The sequence below is a fragment of the Monodelphis domestica genome, chromosome 1 (assembly GCF_027887165.1).
Source record: "Monodelphis domestica isolate mMonDom1 chromosome 1, mMonDom1.pri, whole genome shotgun sequence".
Lineage (NCBI taxonomy): Eukaryota > Metazoa > Chordata > Mammalia > Didelphimorphia > Didelphidae > Monodelphis > Monodelphis domestica.
The window spans coordinates 396,045,535-396,059,608 of record NC_077227.1 but is presented as its reverse complement, the minus strand read 5'-3'; the positions used below and the strand labels follow the sequence as shown (position 1 = coordinate 396,059,608).

At 37.6% G+C, this 14,074-nt stretch overlaps 1 protein-coding gene across 6 annotated transcripts in view; it reads left to right on the top strand.

Annotated features, from left to right (window-relative positions):
* Positions 1 to 14,074, top strand: part of LOC100032499 (RNA-binding protein 12) — a 36,415-nt gene that overhangs the window by 16,872 nt on the left and 5,469 nt on the right. The window lies entirely within an intron of this gene.

Below are 14,074 nucleotides of genomic sequence, written 5' to 3'. Positions count from 1 at the left end.
ATGCTGTGTTCCTTCCCTATATGCCTCCTATTGCCAATAAATGGTCAGCTAATGTTAAGGATTCGATTAAAAAAAATTTCATGAAATTTGTAGTATAGTAGAACATGTACTTGTGGCTAAATTATTTTCTTCAATAAAAGATTATTTGAAAGAAAGAAGTGTGGGAGAGAACAGGTTTAGTTTAAAGATCTAATTGAAGTACACGGTGGTTAGTAAATTTTCAATTCTAACTGATGCTGTATGGACCACTCTTCTGCACTACAATATGAATAAGTTGATCTCCTGGTGGTTGGTGACTGCTCAGGTAAATTTTAATTATTTAATATGTGCTTATTGTGTTTATACCAGTCCCTTGGATGGCTTGGAATGTAGCTTTTCTCCAGAGGCCCAGAAACAATATTTAACTCAAGATGTTTTCCTGGGTTTGGGTCCACTCTGTGGTGTCTGGAAAGGACCAGAAGGAGTCCCCTCTTACATAGACATTCTAATCCCAGGGAACAGAAAATAAATATTACTACAGAAAGTGGAACCCTTACATCAGAAATTCTTGAAGATCTGACAAAGACAGAATAACCACACCCCTCATTTTGAAAGGGGATAGAGCAACAGTTACTCCAGGAAAACAATCTTTGACAGACTTGAGGCAATAAAAGCAAAGTAATCAAGGAGAGGCAGTATGTTTATGAAACGAGTCCAGAACTAAGAGTGGGTTTTAGACCTAGTTCTGCCATTAACTTTGTGTGTATTTGACAAGTCATTTTATCCCAGTTTGCTTTTGCCTGGGTTCCATTATCCATAAAATGATTGGGTTGGACTGATCTCTAAGATCCTTTGCAGCCCTAAATCTGATGATCATATTAGTGGGACAATTAGCATCATACCATATTGTACAAGAATAGCACTAACATTTTTATCCTTACAGATATGCAAAACAATTTTCCTTTGTTCCACCTTAACTACTTGTTGGAAGTTTTAGAGAAGGTTGGGAAGGAAATGAGAGGAAGTTATAAGTCATACTGTATCTTATAATTAGATATATATTGGATATATGTATTATATAATCTAAAGAAATAATATGGGAGCAGCTGGGTAGCTCAGCGAATTGAGAGTCAGACCTAGAGATGGGAGATCCTAGGTTTGAATCTGGCCTCAAGACACTTCCCAGCAGTGTGACCCTGGGCAAGTCACTTAACCCCCATTGCCTAACCCTTACCACTCTTCTGCCTTGGAGCCAATACTGTGTATTGGCCCCAAGACAGAAGGTGAGGTTTTTTTTAAAAATAAAAAAAAAAGAAATAATATAAGAGAATGAGAGAATAATATAAGATAGGAAGCTGTTAGGAGGAAGGTATGGTGATGATAAGTAAGCAGAGGAGAGCAGCTGTGGATTAAGAGCCAAGCCTAGAGATGAGCGGTTCTGGGGTCAAATCTCAGATGCTTCCTAGTTGTGTGACCCTGGGCAAATCATAACTCCCACTGCCTAATGATTACCACTCTTCTGCCTTAGAATCTATGCACAATAATGATTGTAAGAGGGAAGGTAGGGACTTAAAAAGTTTTTTAAAAAGACATTCTGCTATTCTGGTGCCATTTAATGGTCTCTTGGTAGCATTTTATCACATGCTTGACTCATCTTATTTTTCCTTTATTGTCTATTGCCCTTTGCTCCCAAATTCTCCAGCACACCTTAGATTTGTAAGATCAAAAAATGAACTCCCAAAGTGGAGGGAACCTCAAAGGGCCCTCTAGTCCAACCCATACTTGATAAGATTAGTACCCATGAACCACACCTGCCTCAATTAAAAATCTAGCTCATTAATTATTCTGACTTTTGGGGAAAAGATTGGGACCTTCTGACAGAAACTTCACTTTGCCTGATTTTGTGTTTGGTCACCTACTAGGAAAAACTTTTCTTCTCTCTGTACTGCTACCCATGTTTAGTTGTTGGTTGCAATATGAGAGCATCACATTTTGGTGCTTCCATGTCTTTAATTTTTTGACCAAAAATTTTTAGGATTGGGAAGTGGTGTTTTTGTTTTTAGCGTAATACACACTTTTAACGGGTGGGAGGACTTGAGTTATTCCCAATAAAAGTTGTTATATATCTTCTTGGAATTTCTGAAACCTGTATGGGACAAACAGGACAAACCTGAACTGGTTGCTACTTATATTAAAGAGTGAAAAATGTTAATGTTCTACTACCAGTGGGTCATTGTTTTAATCTAGTTGGGGAAGCCTTAATACAAACAAAAGGAGGGCACAAGTTGGAGAAAGTGACAAAGCATAATAGGATTATAAAAGGCTAAAACAGGTTTTCTATAAGGCCAACACTCTTGGGGAGGAAATAGTGTTTTCCTTGTTCTTTTAATAACTTCTTGAAATTAAATTAATGTTCCTACTAACCTCCATCACCCATATTGGTTTAATATGACCTAGCATAGCTAAACAAAGGCTCATAATAAGTTTATTGGCCTTCATATATGTTCTATAAAAGGGGCATAGGGATTAACATCAATGGAGTTTTTGCCCAGTACACATTTAGTGTAATAACAAATAAGAGGAGTAATATCTTGGGTTCCAAGACACCTAAGAGGTCTATAAGGAGATTTGTTTTAGCCTTCCAGTTTTCAATTTTTGACTCTTCAAAATGCCTTTAAAGATCATCCAGCCTCCAGCTTCATTATACCAGTCTCTAGCAATCATTGATTGTGAGCACTTGAGCATTTGGCACTTGCAGGCACACTGAAGGAAGGATACAGTACAAGAAAGCTGTGTTATTTGAAAGGACCACTTAGAAGGTGATATAAGCAAATTGTAGGCTACAGAGTAGAGTTAAAAGGATAATGACAAAAAGGAAAGGCTGACTTTTCTGTTGCATGACACAGGTTGGCTGTGGGTTGAAAAAGCACTGCTGTAAGATGTGGGAACAAGGTTTGAAAAAGACCAGTGGCTAGATGGATCTGCTGGGTTGCCATGCCCCCAGAAGTTGTCATTAGAAAAACAGACTATAAGGCACTGTGAAGTTAGGGAAGTGTATGATATATATGCTATAATCTTGGAAGTAAAGTTGTTGAGATGAGCAACACATCACATTTACAAGGTTATAGAAGCAAATTTCCCAGTCATGTGTAGAGAATTAAGTTCTGCTCTTTCAGATCAACAAGTTTGTAGTTGAATGTTTAGGTGGGCCCAAACATTTTAGGCAGTTTTGAAGGCAGAGGCAAAACATTAGGATCCTTTAGTCCCTTGAGAACCTGATAACTGAAGCACCATCATAATTAAATCCTTACTTTTTGGAGTCAGTACCACAATTGTCTTTAGCAAGGTCTAGAGAGACTTTTAACAAGGACTACCTATATTCACAAATTATTTAACAGTCTTCAACTTGTGAATTAGAGCAGTTATGCTGTGGACAGAATTCTGACATTTTGCTCCAAATTTACTCTTTTTTAGAACTCCCCTTTGTCTTTTTATGTTAATTTTCTCTCTGCTCTTTTGTTCTTCCTCTGACTTTTTGTCTGCTGGCCCTTAGAAGCAGTGTCTACCCTTCTCAGAATAGTGTGCCAGCCAGGAGTACCCATTTAGTGATCATCTACTGGGATGATCAGGGTGCAATTTGGTCTGTGTTAATAACAGTAAGCAGTTCCCCTGCCTCTGCCCACAGAAATTACAAACAGGTGTTTCATATAGGAATTCTGAAAACTACTCTCGGGGTTCTTCATTTTCTGCACAAGTGTGTTTACAGTGAATAGAAGCAGCATGATACAGTGGAAAAGTGCACTGGGTTTTTAGGCTTATGGGTTGATGGCCCAGCTCTGTTATTTGTTATCTCTATGTCTTTGAGGTCCAGAAAGGGAATAATTGGCCCAAATCTCCTTAATCTCAAATGAGGCTGGACTTGGATCTCTTCTAACTACAGTTCTATGCACTCATTCTATTGCACACATGTTAGAAGTCAGTAGAGAGATTGCATTTTATTTGCCAAGGGTTTTTGTGTGTTCCTTTGCTTCTTACTAGCACAGTTAGGAAAATGAAGGCAAGAGCAGGCTATACCATTGGTCCAAAGTCAAAGGAGATGTCTGTAGAATAGCAGATAGAGAACATAAAGCAGAACTTCATAGGAAAATGATGGGTGATTCCACAGATGTGGATGGAGCTCATAGGAGGTTGAAAAAGGGAATCATTTATGTAAGTTAGATTCACTTTTTAAAGTAACCCTTTTGGAGGAATCCTTTAATGAAATGAAAAATCATTTTTTTAAACCATTACCATCTGTCTTAGAATTAATACTATTAGTTCCAAGGCAGAAGAGCAATAAGAGCTAAGCAATTTGGGGCTAAGTGACTTTCCAGGTTCACAGAGCTATGAGAGTGAGGTCAAATTGAACACAGGACCTCAAGTCTCCAGGCTTGGCTCTATCTACTCAGCCACCTAATTGTTCCGTCAATGTTCTTTTTAGGAGATTATTTTCTTATAGGAGGGTGAGGTGCCAAATATTTAAAATGTTTGAATCTCCAAATTATATTACTGGAAATTTACTTCCAAGCATAAGATTCAAGTCACTTCGTGTCTCCAAATGGGGCATCAACAATTTCTGATGTATTTTGGGGGAGAGGGAGATCCTACAATCCGTGCAGTCCTGAACCAGTCTTGGAGAGCCTAGTCCTGTTACCAGCATCATTCTGCATCATCAGACAGCCCCCCTACATGAAAACATTTGAGGGAGGTAAGAAGAGGAATGGCCCAATTTATAAATCTCTGTTAAGAGAGAGGAGTTTGTGATTATAATTTCTGATCCACCCCCAATCCTGACCACTGAGATAACCATCTCCTCTGACAGTTCATCTTGGGGGAAAGGAATGGGCCCTGACAATTTTTCTCTTAGTTTGACCTTTTTTTTTTAAGTCTATATAAGCTTTTGTAGTTATTTTAGGAGGGAGTCAGGGATGGAGTCTGAATGTTTCAATAGTCACCTTCAGTTTCTCATACCATCTAGTTCCCAAGCACTGTGATGTACATCAGGGTGTGTGCACAGAGGAAGATATAGTTGCCATCATGGAGCTCACCACCTGCTCTTTAGGAAAGCACTATTTACAACTAGCAGGGAATGGGTGGCTGGGGATTTGGGGGGGGGGGGGCTGCATCAGGAGGGAGAAGGAACAAATGTAATTACTTTTTGCAGAGGGTTGATGAGTGGCCTCAATTCCAGAAATATCCAATTGGCTTATTAGTGCTGCTACTCCCACAGTAGCTCCCTGCACTTCTTGGTATCCATGCTGTTCACTCCTTATAGCCTCTCTGTTCCACAGGGTCTCCTTGCTACTACAAACATCCTTTTCTGCTATGTTGGTTGTATACTTTGTGGCTGTGAGGGTATAGGGATGGGAGTATGGGTTAGACACCGAGTGAAGGAGGGAACCTCTAACTCTCATTTGGGAGCTATACGAGGGGCTTAGGGCACTGGAATACAAGGGGCAGGTACAGTGCTGACCTGTCCTTAAGAAACTTTTCGTTGAATTAGGTCTGTATTGAATAAAATCTGATTGCGATCCTGAGAAAAAAGTGGCGTCATCCTCTTTGCTCACTGGATCTCAGTTCTGGAAGTCACGGAATGACCCTAGAAAGAGGAACTATGTGCTTCTAATGGTGGAGAAAGTCTGTCCTATAGGAACTCCCTGTCCAATGGGAGATTGTCTGTCTGTCTGTCTGTCTGTATCATTGCCCAAACCTTAGTAAACTATTGGGTTAGTGAGAGTTTGGTATGTGTTTTAGCACTGTACTGGCTAATCTGAACTCCTTTGATCAGTCTGGTGAAGCCTCTGGACCTATTTTTAGAGTAGTGTTTTTAAATGCATAATATTACAAAGAGAACTAATTATATAGAATGATCAATACATTTCATGAGCCTTAGGTAAAGAACCACAGGTATAGGGACAGCTAGGTAATAGTTTTGGATAGAGTGCCAGGCCTGCTGACATGGTGGTCTTGGGTTCAAACTTGACCTCAGGCACTTAACTAGCTGTGTGACCCAATGCAAATCACAACCCTACTTGCCTAATCCTTAGCACCCTTCTGCCTTAGAACTGATACTCAGTATTGATTTTAAGATAGAAGGTAAGGGTTTTATAAAAAAAGACTATAGGCTATAGAAGTTCTGAGGAAAGGAAACATGATGAGTAGTTTCAGCCCTGGGGAAGATGCAAACATTAATAAGATGGTTCCTACTTCATGGCTCTAGCTACCTAGGTTAAGACTAGTCTCATGAGGATCATTCTTTTTTCATGACCTTTGGTTATTTTATGTTCTATCATTCATCAGAAATCACAATTGAACTTAAATCTGTATCCTGGGCTAGGCACCATGTCCCAGGATGGTTAGGTATAATGGAGAAGAGTACCTTTGGTAGTCTTTCTCTGAGGAAGACAAAATAGAAACTAAAGAATACTTAAATAATGACATTTCATATACCATGGTACCAAAAATACCACAAAGAACCTCTGACACTAAAATGTATTTGATGATATTTCCAAGACTGACCATTAAATGACTCATTTTTCCTAAGCTAAGTTGAACATTTCATATAGTATAATTCCAAGTTATACATAAAGGTCCATTTGATCTCTTATAATGGAGTTTGGTAAGCAGTGCACCAAGCAAATAAACATAATGAAGACTACCAGTGTTGGAGGCCACAAAATAGAGAAGGGACCAGAATGGAGTAGGATTAGTTGGAAGAGGTGAGTTTTGTGTTGGATTTTTCAAAAACCCTTTCTTTTTCAGTAACCTGCCTAGAGCCATACAGTTAGGAAGTATCTTAGAGCAGAATTGAATCTAGGGCTAGAACCCATCTCTAGCCTTGGCTCTGTCCCCTGAGCTACTTAGCTGCCTCTCCCCAGGTTTTGTTTTGTTTTTAATGATATAAGATATAAAAAAATGGAAGCAGGCATGTAGGCTAGGAAAGAAATCTTAATTGGTTCAAACCTGTTACAACTGTTAGGAAGAGAAGTACACAATGAGTTGAAGCTTGTTAAAAAACAAACCACATACTTAGGTACTTAAAGATCTCTGTTTTCTTCATGAATATTCTGCTGATGCAAACTTACAGAAGAGTTGATGGTCTTCAAAAGTTGGTATAGTGAAAAAACCCCATCATCTTGAAACCAACCTGCTGATAAAAATAGCTCCTCAAGATTTAGACTGGGCCTTGGATAAATAGATGCCATCAGGTTTATACTGGAAGGCTTTCTCATTTGGTAAGAGATATCAAAGAACTTCTACATCATGGTGAGCCATCAGGGCAGGACTATAATGGAAGAAAAAGCTTTTTTGCAATAATAAGCTGAGAAAGGAATAAAAAAGGTCAGTATAGTGAGGAAGGTGATGTGTTTTTTTTTTTTTAATCCTTACCTTTGGTCTTAGAATCACTACTGTGTATTGATTCCAAGGCAGATTGTGGTATGGGCTAGGTAGTGGGGGTTAAGTGACTTGCCCAGGGTCACATAGCTATAAAGTGTCTTGAGGCCAAATTTGAACCCAGAAACTCCTTTCTCTAGGCCTAACTCTCAATCCACTGAGCCATCTAGCTGACCTTGATATGACGTTAATAGATGACAGATAGAATTGCTCAGTTCTGGATCATAAACCTAGACTTTAGGAGTCGTTGATTCCAATTCCTTTTACAGATGAGGGAACTAAGCTACCTGTAGTTATTGATTTTCACCAGAGGCATTCAGCTATGATCCAGCATTTGAAAACTCGTCTAGCACGCCATTTGCCTTACTGTTTAGCTTCTGATCTTCACATGAAGAGTGTAATTGAAGCCCCTTTTAGGAGAGAAGAGTTCGGTTGCTCTCAGCCATTTAAATTCTTCCAGCTATTTATCAGACTCAAAAGAATTACAATCCCAGAGCCCTGTGATTGATCTTGTTTCAAAGATGGTGGGGAAGGCAATTTTCAGAAAACTACATGATGAAACTTTATGTTACTGTTGACAAGATGGGGTAATTCACTGGACAGATTGATGGAATATAGTTGGTAGCACTTTACTCAGAGAATCAATAAGGTGTTGACCTGAACTGACCTCCAGTATGCTACAGTTCTCTTGTCCATGTCCTGTTTCACATTTATATATTAGTTGACTAAAGTCAGAGAGAGTGTTTTGTTTAGATGTGTGAAACGTCTAAAACTAAAGGTGAAAAAGAATTCGTGTGCAGAAAAATTTCAATTGGGTCTAAATAAACAAGATTTATAAGATGTTCCATGTAAGGGTTTTTGTTTTGTTTTAAATTACCTTCTGTCTTAGAGTATTGATTCTGAGGCAGAAGAGTGATAAGAGCTAGACAGTGGGGGTTAAGTGACTTGCCCATGGTCACATAGCTAGGGAAGGGTCTGAGGCTAGATTTAAATGTAAGATTTCCCATCTCTAAGCCTGGCTTTCATTCTACTGAGCCACTTAACTGCCCCCATAAATTTAAGTTTTAAAAATTCATTGGCATGAGAATCAGATGAGGGAGACATGGCTTTACATGTACTTAATGTGAAAAAGACCTTGGGAATTCTAGTTGTTTAGTATTTATCAGTGGTGTGACTTGGCAGCTTCAAACAAACAAAAACCAAATATACTTAGATCAAATTAGCCTTAAGATTTTCTTTTAAGAAAAGAAGACTGGATTCTGTCCTGGTCAGATTACATGTGTAGTATTAAGTTCAGTTCCCGATATCATTTTAAGAGCCCTGCTAAGAATCTACTAGAAGGGCAACCAAAGTCTTCATGGTGAAATGGCTTAAAAATCACATATTTATAAGGAGTGCTTGAAAGAACTTGCTGATAGGCAGAGATATCATACAGTTGTACTGGGTACCTTGTCAGGATGTAACACTGGAAGTGTTCTGGTAGATGATGTTCATTCAGTGCCTATAAAAGATACATCAGGAGAGATGTTCAACTAGAGGACTTGGAAAGTCCCTTCTGATTTAAGACTCTTAAGAAAAGTTTTCAGGTGATCATGGAAGTGAAAGGGTAAGAATCATGGGAGAGGAAGACACAATTTGGTCACATAGGCAGTGGGGGACATACTGTGGGTTTCTGAGCCAAGCAGTGATGTCAAGAAATGTGTTTAGAAAAGCTCATTCTGGCAATAAGCAGTAGGTTTGGGACAGGACGAAAATTTTCAGTTTTCATCTTCCTTTATTACACTCTTAACACACTCATCTGGTTCTCATACTGACTCTTAATTGCTCATTAGTCTTCTTTCCTGACTTCTCAGATCATTGAAGTGAATATTCCCTGGGCTCTCATCTTGGGGCCTTTAATTTTCTATTCCTCTGTTTTCTCCCTTGCCAATCTCATTTCCTCCCACAATATCAGCTATTCCCTCTATGAATTTAGCTTTAAACATACATCTATAACACTTTTCAGTACATCTCTATGTGGAACTTCTATCTGAATCTCAAATTCAACATGATCATAGCACATGTATTAATTTTCCACATATTCTTGAGTTTTTACACCCTGTCATTGTTTGAAAACTTCAAGTTATCTTTTCACTCTTCTCAGCCTATCAGTTTTGTGGAATTTTTTTGGCAAGGAGAGAGGTTGTTAATCTCTCCTGTCCTCTGTTTCCATGTTACCCCTTTTTTACCTTTGGTCCCTTATTGCCATCTGTTCTAGACTTTTGGAATAACTTCTTGTTAGACTTTCCCACCTCTGCATGCCTTCTAATCCATACTTCCTTCATACCACTACTCAAACAATCTGTTATGCATACATCTAGTCATGTTATTCTTTTCAAAAATCTGTCAATTTTCTATTTCTTTTTTATTTTCTTTTTAAAACTGCATTTTTATACTAAATTCACCCCCACCCCCAAAAAAAGAGCATTCCCATACACAGAACACAAAAAGATTCTCTCTGAAACCAGGGATTAATTTTATAGCTCTTGCTTTAAAAATAAAACAACCCTTACAGTGCTATACTAATTTCAAAACTCACATCAGAGCTTCCTTCTGAACTCTTCTGTGCATTTAAAAAATGTTCCATTGGTCTTTTTAAAATTTAATCATTGTTGTTGCTACACCCCTCTTCATCAATTAAGAGGAAAAAAGGGCCTGGGGATGCCTGGTAACGCATTCGTGGATGTATAAAAATGCATTTTCTGCCAATTGTGAAGGAGGTGACATTGTTTTATCACAGGTCCTCTGAAGACCTAGTTTGCCATTGCATTGATCAGAATTCTTGGGTCTTAGCATAAATTGTTCTGGTTCTTTTTATTCTGTTTGTTTATACTGCCAGGAATTTATTGAATCTTTTTTATTTCTTAATATTCCATTATATTCATATATTTGTCTAGCCATGTTCCAGGTGATTGGTATTCTATTTATTGGTGTCTCCCCACCCCCAACCCATATAAACTCCCCTTCAGGATCAGAAAGTTTGTTTTGCTTGTAACTATTCTCATTTTTAAAAAATTCCTCCTCACTTTGTTTCCCCATTAAGTTTGATATATATTGTCCATTATAGGTAAGGGTGTGGTTTATCTGATGCCCACTTACTCTGTCCTTTCCATGTTTCTGTATTTTTTGTGCACCCCAATTGTAAGAAAGCAATTTTCCTCCTTTCTTCCTCTCTTCAATAGTGTACTTCTTTTTGCTTTCCTTCTCTTACTCTTTTTAATATCTTCAGAATGAAACCCCTGGGACTTTTGTTTTTTAACTTGTCAAATTCTTAGAAGATATTAAAAGTTTAAAAGAACCCTTGTTTTCTACCCTTAGCAGAATAATAGTACTGTGTCATCATTCAGCTCCTTCCAATTGCTCAAATAAATCCACCTTTGTAGATTTCTCTGGATTCTTATATTTGTATTTCAGAGTTTCTGTTACTCTAGTCTTTTCATTAAAAATGCTTGAGAGTCTTATATTCCATTAAAGCCTTTTTCTATGTTTTGCAGAGTATTATTCTTGGTTGTAAACCATATAATTTGTATTTTGTAATGTATTCTGAGATCTCTCACTTTTAAACAGAAACCACTGAAACTTTTTTTTCTTTAAACCCTTACCTTCTGTCTTAGAATCAATACTATGTATTAGTTCCAAGGCAGAGGAATGGTAGGCAGTGGGGGTTAAGTGACTTGCCCAGGGTCACATAGCTAGAAAATGTTTGAGACTAGATGTGAACCTAGGACCTCCCATCTCTAGGCCTGGCTCTCAATCCACTGAGCTGCCCAGCTGCCCCCAAAGCTACTGAATCTTGTGTGATTTCAAGTATGGTTTCTTAGTACTCCAATGCTTTCTGACTTATTTGGCAGTATTTTTTCTTCGACTTGGAAGCTCCAGATTTGGGCTATGATATTACTGGATCTTTCCCTTTTGGAGTTTCAAGAAATCTGGTAAATTCTTTCTATTTTAACTTCAATTTTTTTCTAATATTTTTCTCATTTACAGTTTCTTGAAATTGTGTTCAGACCTCCCCCCCATCATAGTTTCCATGATATTTAATTTATCAATAATTTTTAAATTATCTTTCTTTGAGGTTTTCCAAGTGAGCTTTTGTATTATCATATTCTCTATATTTTTTTCCTTTTGATCTAATAGTTTTAACTATTTCGTGGAACCCTAATTTTGGCTTGCTCTCTTCTAGTTTTCAGGGATTTCATTTCTTAGGTAAAAGGTTACCACTTTCTCTTCTAAATCTACTTATTCTTCCATCTCTTCCTTTTAGTTTTCATTGTATGTTTTTTTAATCTTTAAAGTTTTATTTGTGTAAAGATATTTTTCCATGTTTCCATGATTCATTTTCTTTCCCTCCCCACTCCCAGAGGTGACAATAAATTCCACTGAGTTATACAAATGTTGTCACTTGATACCTATTTTCATATTATTCATTTTTGCTATACAGGGTGATTATTTTAAAGGCCTAAGCCCCAAATGACATCCCCATATATACATGTGATAAGTGATGTCATGTTTTGCTTTTTTTTGCATTCCTACTCCCATAGTTCTTTCTCTCAATGTGGTTAACATTTTTTTATACAAGTCCTTCAGGAATGTCCTGGATCATTGCATTGCAATTAGTAGCAAAGTCTGATACATTAGATTGTTCCACAATGTTTTGCTTTCTGTGTACAGCGTTCTTCTGGTTCTGCTCATTTCACTCTGCATCGGTTCTTTGAGGCTCTCCCAATTCATATAGAAATCCTTCAGATCATCAATTCTTACAGCACAGTAGTAGTATATCACCATCATATACCACAATTTGTTCAGCCATTTCCCAGTGGAGGGACATCCCCTAAATTGTATCTTTTTAATCTCTTTGTTTTTTCTAGGTATTAATGTAGTCCATGTACAGAATCTTTTCCCCCATTCATCTCTGCTTGCAATTGTTAGGGAGTAAAATTTGCAGTTATTTTTGTTTCTGGTTGGTGTTTTCTTTTACTCATCTTTCCAGCTTTTCCTGAATTGGCACTCTGTGGCAATGCTTAGCTCTGCCCTTTCTCTGCTTTTGGGTGAGATGCTAGTTCCTACTTAGGCTTGCCTTAGGCTTCCTGGGTTTTTTCCTTTTACTTCTGTCATCCAATGTTAGACCTTCTGGATTTTTGAGGTTTAGCGTGTAGGCTCTTCACAGTCTTTTTTCTTTGGTGCTCAGGACAGTACTATCTATGACACCATACTGGCTGCTGCTTCCTGGGGCTTCCAAAGTCCTTGACACTTAAAAAATATTTAAAATTAAAAATTCTACCTGTATCCTCCCCTCCTCGATCCACTGAGAAGGTAAGAAATACTATACTTACTATATATATATATAGGGTCACACAAAAATATTTTAAAATGCTTCAGTCTGCTCTGAGTTCATTAGTTCTCTTTCTGGAAGTAGATATCATTTTATGAATCATTTTGAATTGTAATGGATCATTGTATTGATAAGTCTTTCACAATTGATTATCTTTACACTTATGTCAAGTGTTCTAGTTCTAGTCATTTCACTTTGCATTAGTTTATATGGTTTTTTTAAAGATTTTCCTGAAACTATATCCTTCATCATTTTTTATAGCTCAGTAGTATCCCATCATATTCATATACCATGATATGTTCAGTCATTCCCCAATTTTGTGGGCTTTCATTTAATTTCTAATTCTTTGCCACCAAAAAAATAAAGCTGCTATAAGTATTTTTGTACATGCAGAGTTCTTTTGTTTGTTTGTTTGGTTTTAAAAAATCTTCACTAAGTGTATACTTAGTAGTGATTATTGCTGGGTTAAAGAATATATACAGTTTCTTAGTCCTTTGGGCATAGTTCTCTCTGGCACTTTCTGATATTCCTGGTGTTTTCTTAAGGGAGCCTTCTACTTTTACTAATTGTGGACATAGAATCTTGTGGACTACTTGTGCCCCATCTCTGGTTACATAAACACTCCCTGTACTTGAGGAACTCCTTTCTTATTGTCTTTGGCCTAGCTGATGTGCATTTCTAGGATAGATGTCATTTATTTTTATTCCATCAGGACGTCTTGATAATTATTCAATCGGATTAAAAATTGAAGGGTTTTGCTGAGGTGTCCTAGAATTGGAGCTCATGCTTCGTTTCAAGCAGCCATCTTGACAGGAAGACTTCCTTTTTGACAAATTGAGTTATTTTTATTTCTCAAACACTGCCCTCGACCCATGTCTTTGCCCCTTGCCTGAAATGCCTTCCCCATCCCTGATGAACCCTGCCCTCCTCCCTCCCTTCTGTTGAATTCATACCCATTACCTAAACTCTAGTTTAAAAGCCATTGTCTTGCAAAAAGTCTTCCCTGATTTTCCTCCTCTCCTTTGATAGGACCTTCATCTTTGGACCTACAAATATATAGTATCTCTATATTGCACTTACAAAAATGGAATATATATTTGTGTGTTTTGAGTACCATGCAAGAAAAGACTTTGTTTTATCTAAATTTTGCATCTCCCTTAGTACCCAGAAAAGTGCTCTGTATATAGTGCCACTTAATAAATTAAGGTAGTTGGTTGTTTTTTGTTTTGTTTTGTTTTTTTAATGAAAAGATGTAAGTGATTTCTAATAACTCTGAGACTCGGTGATTAC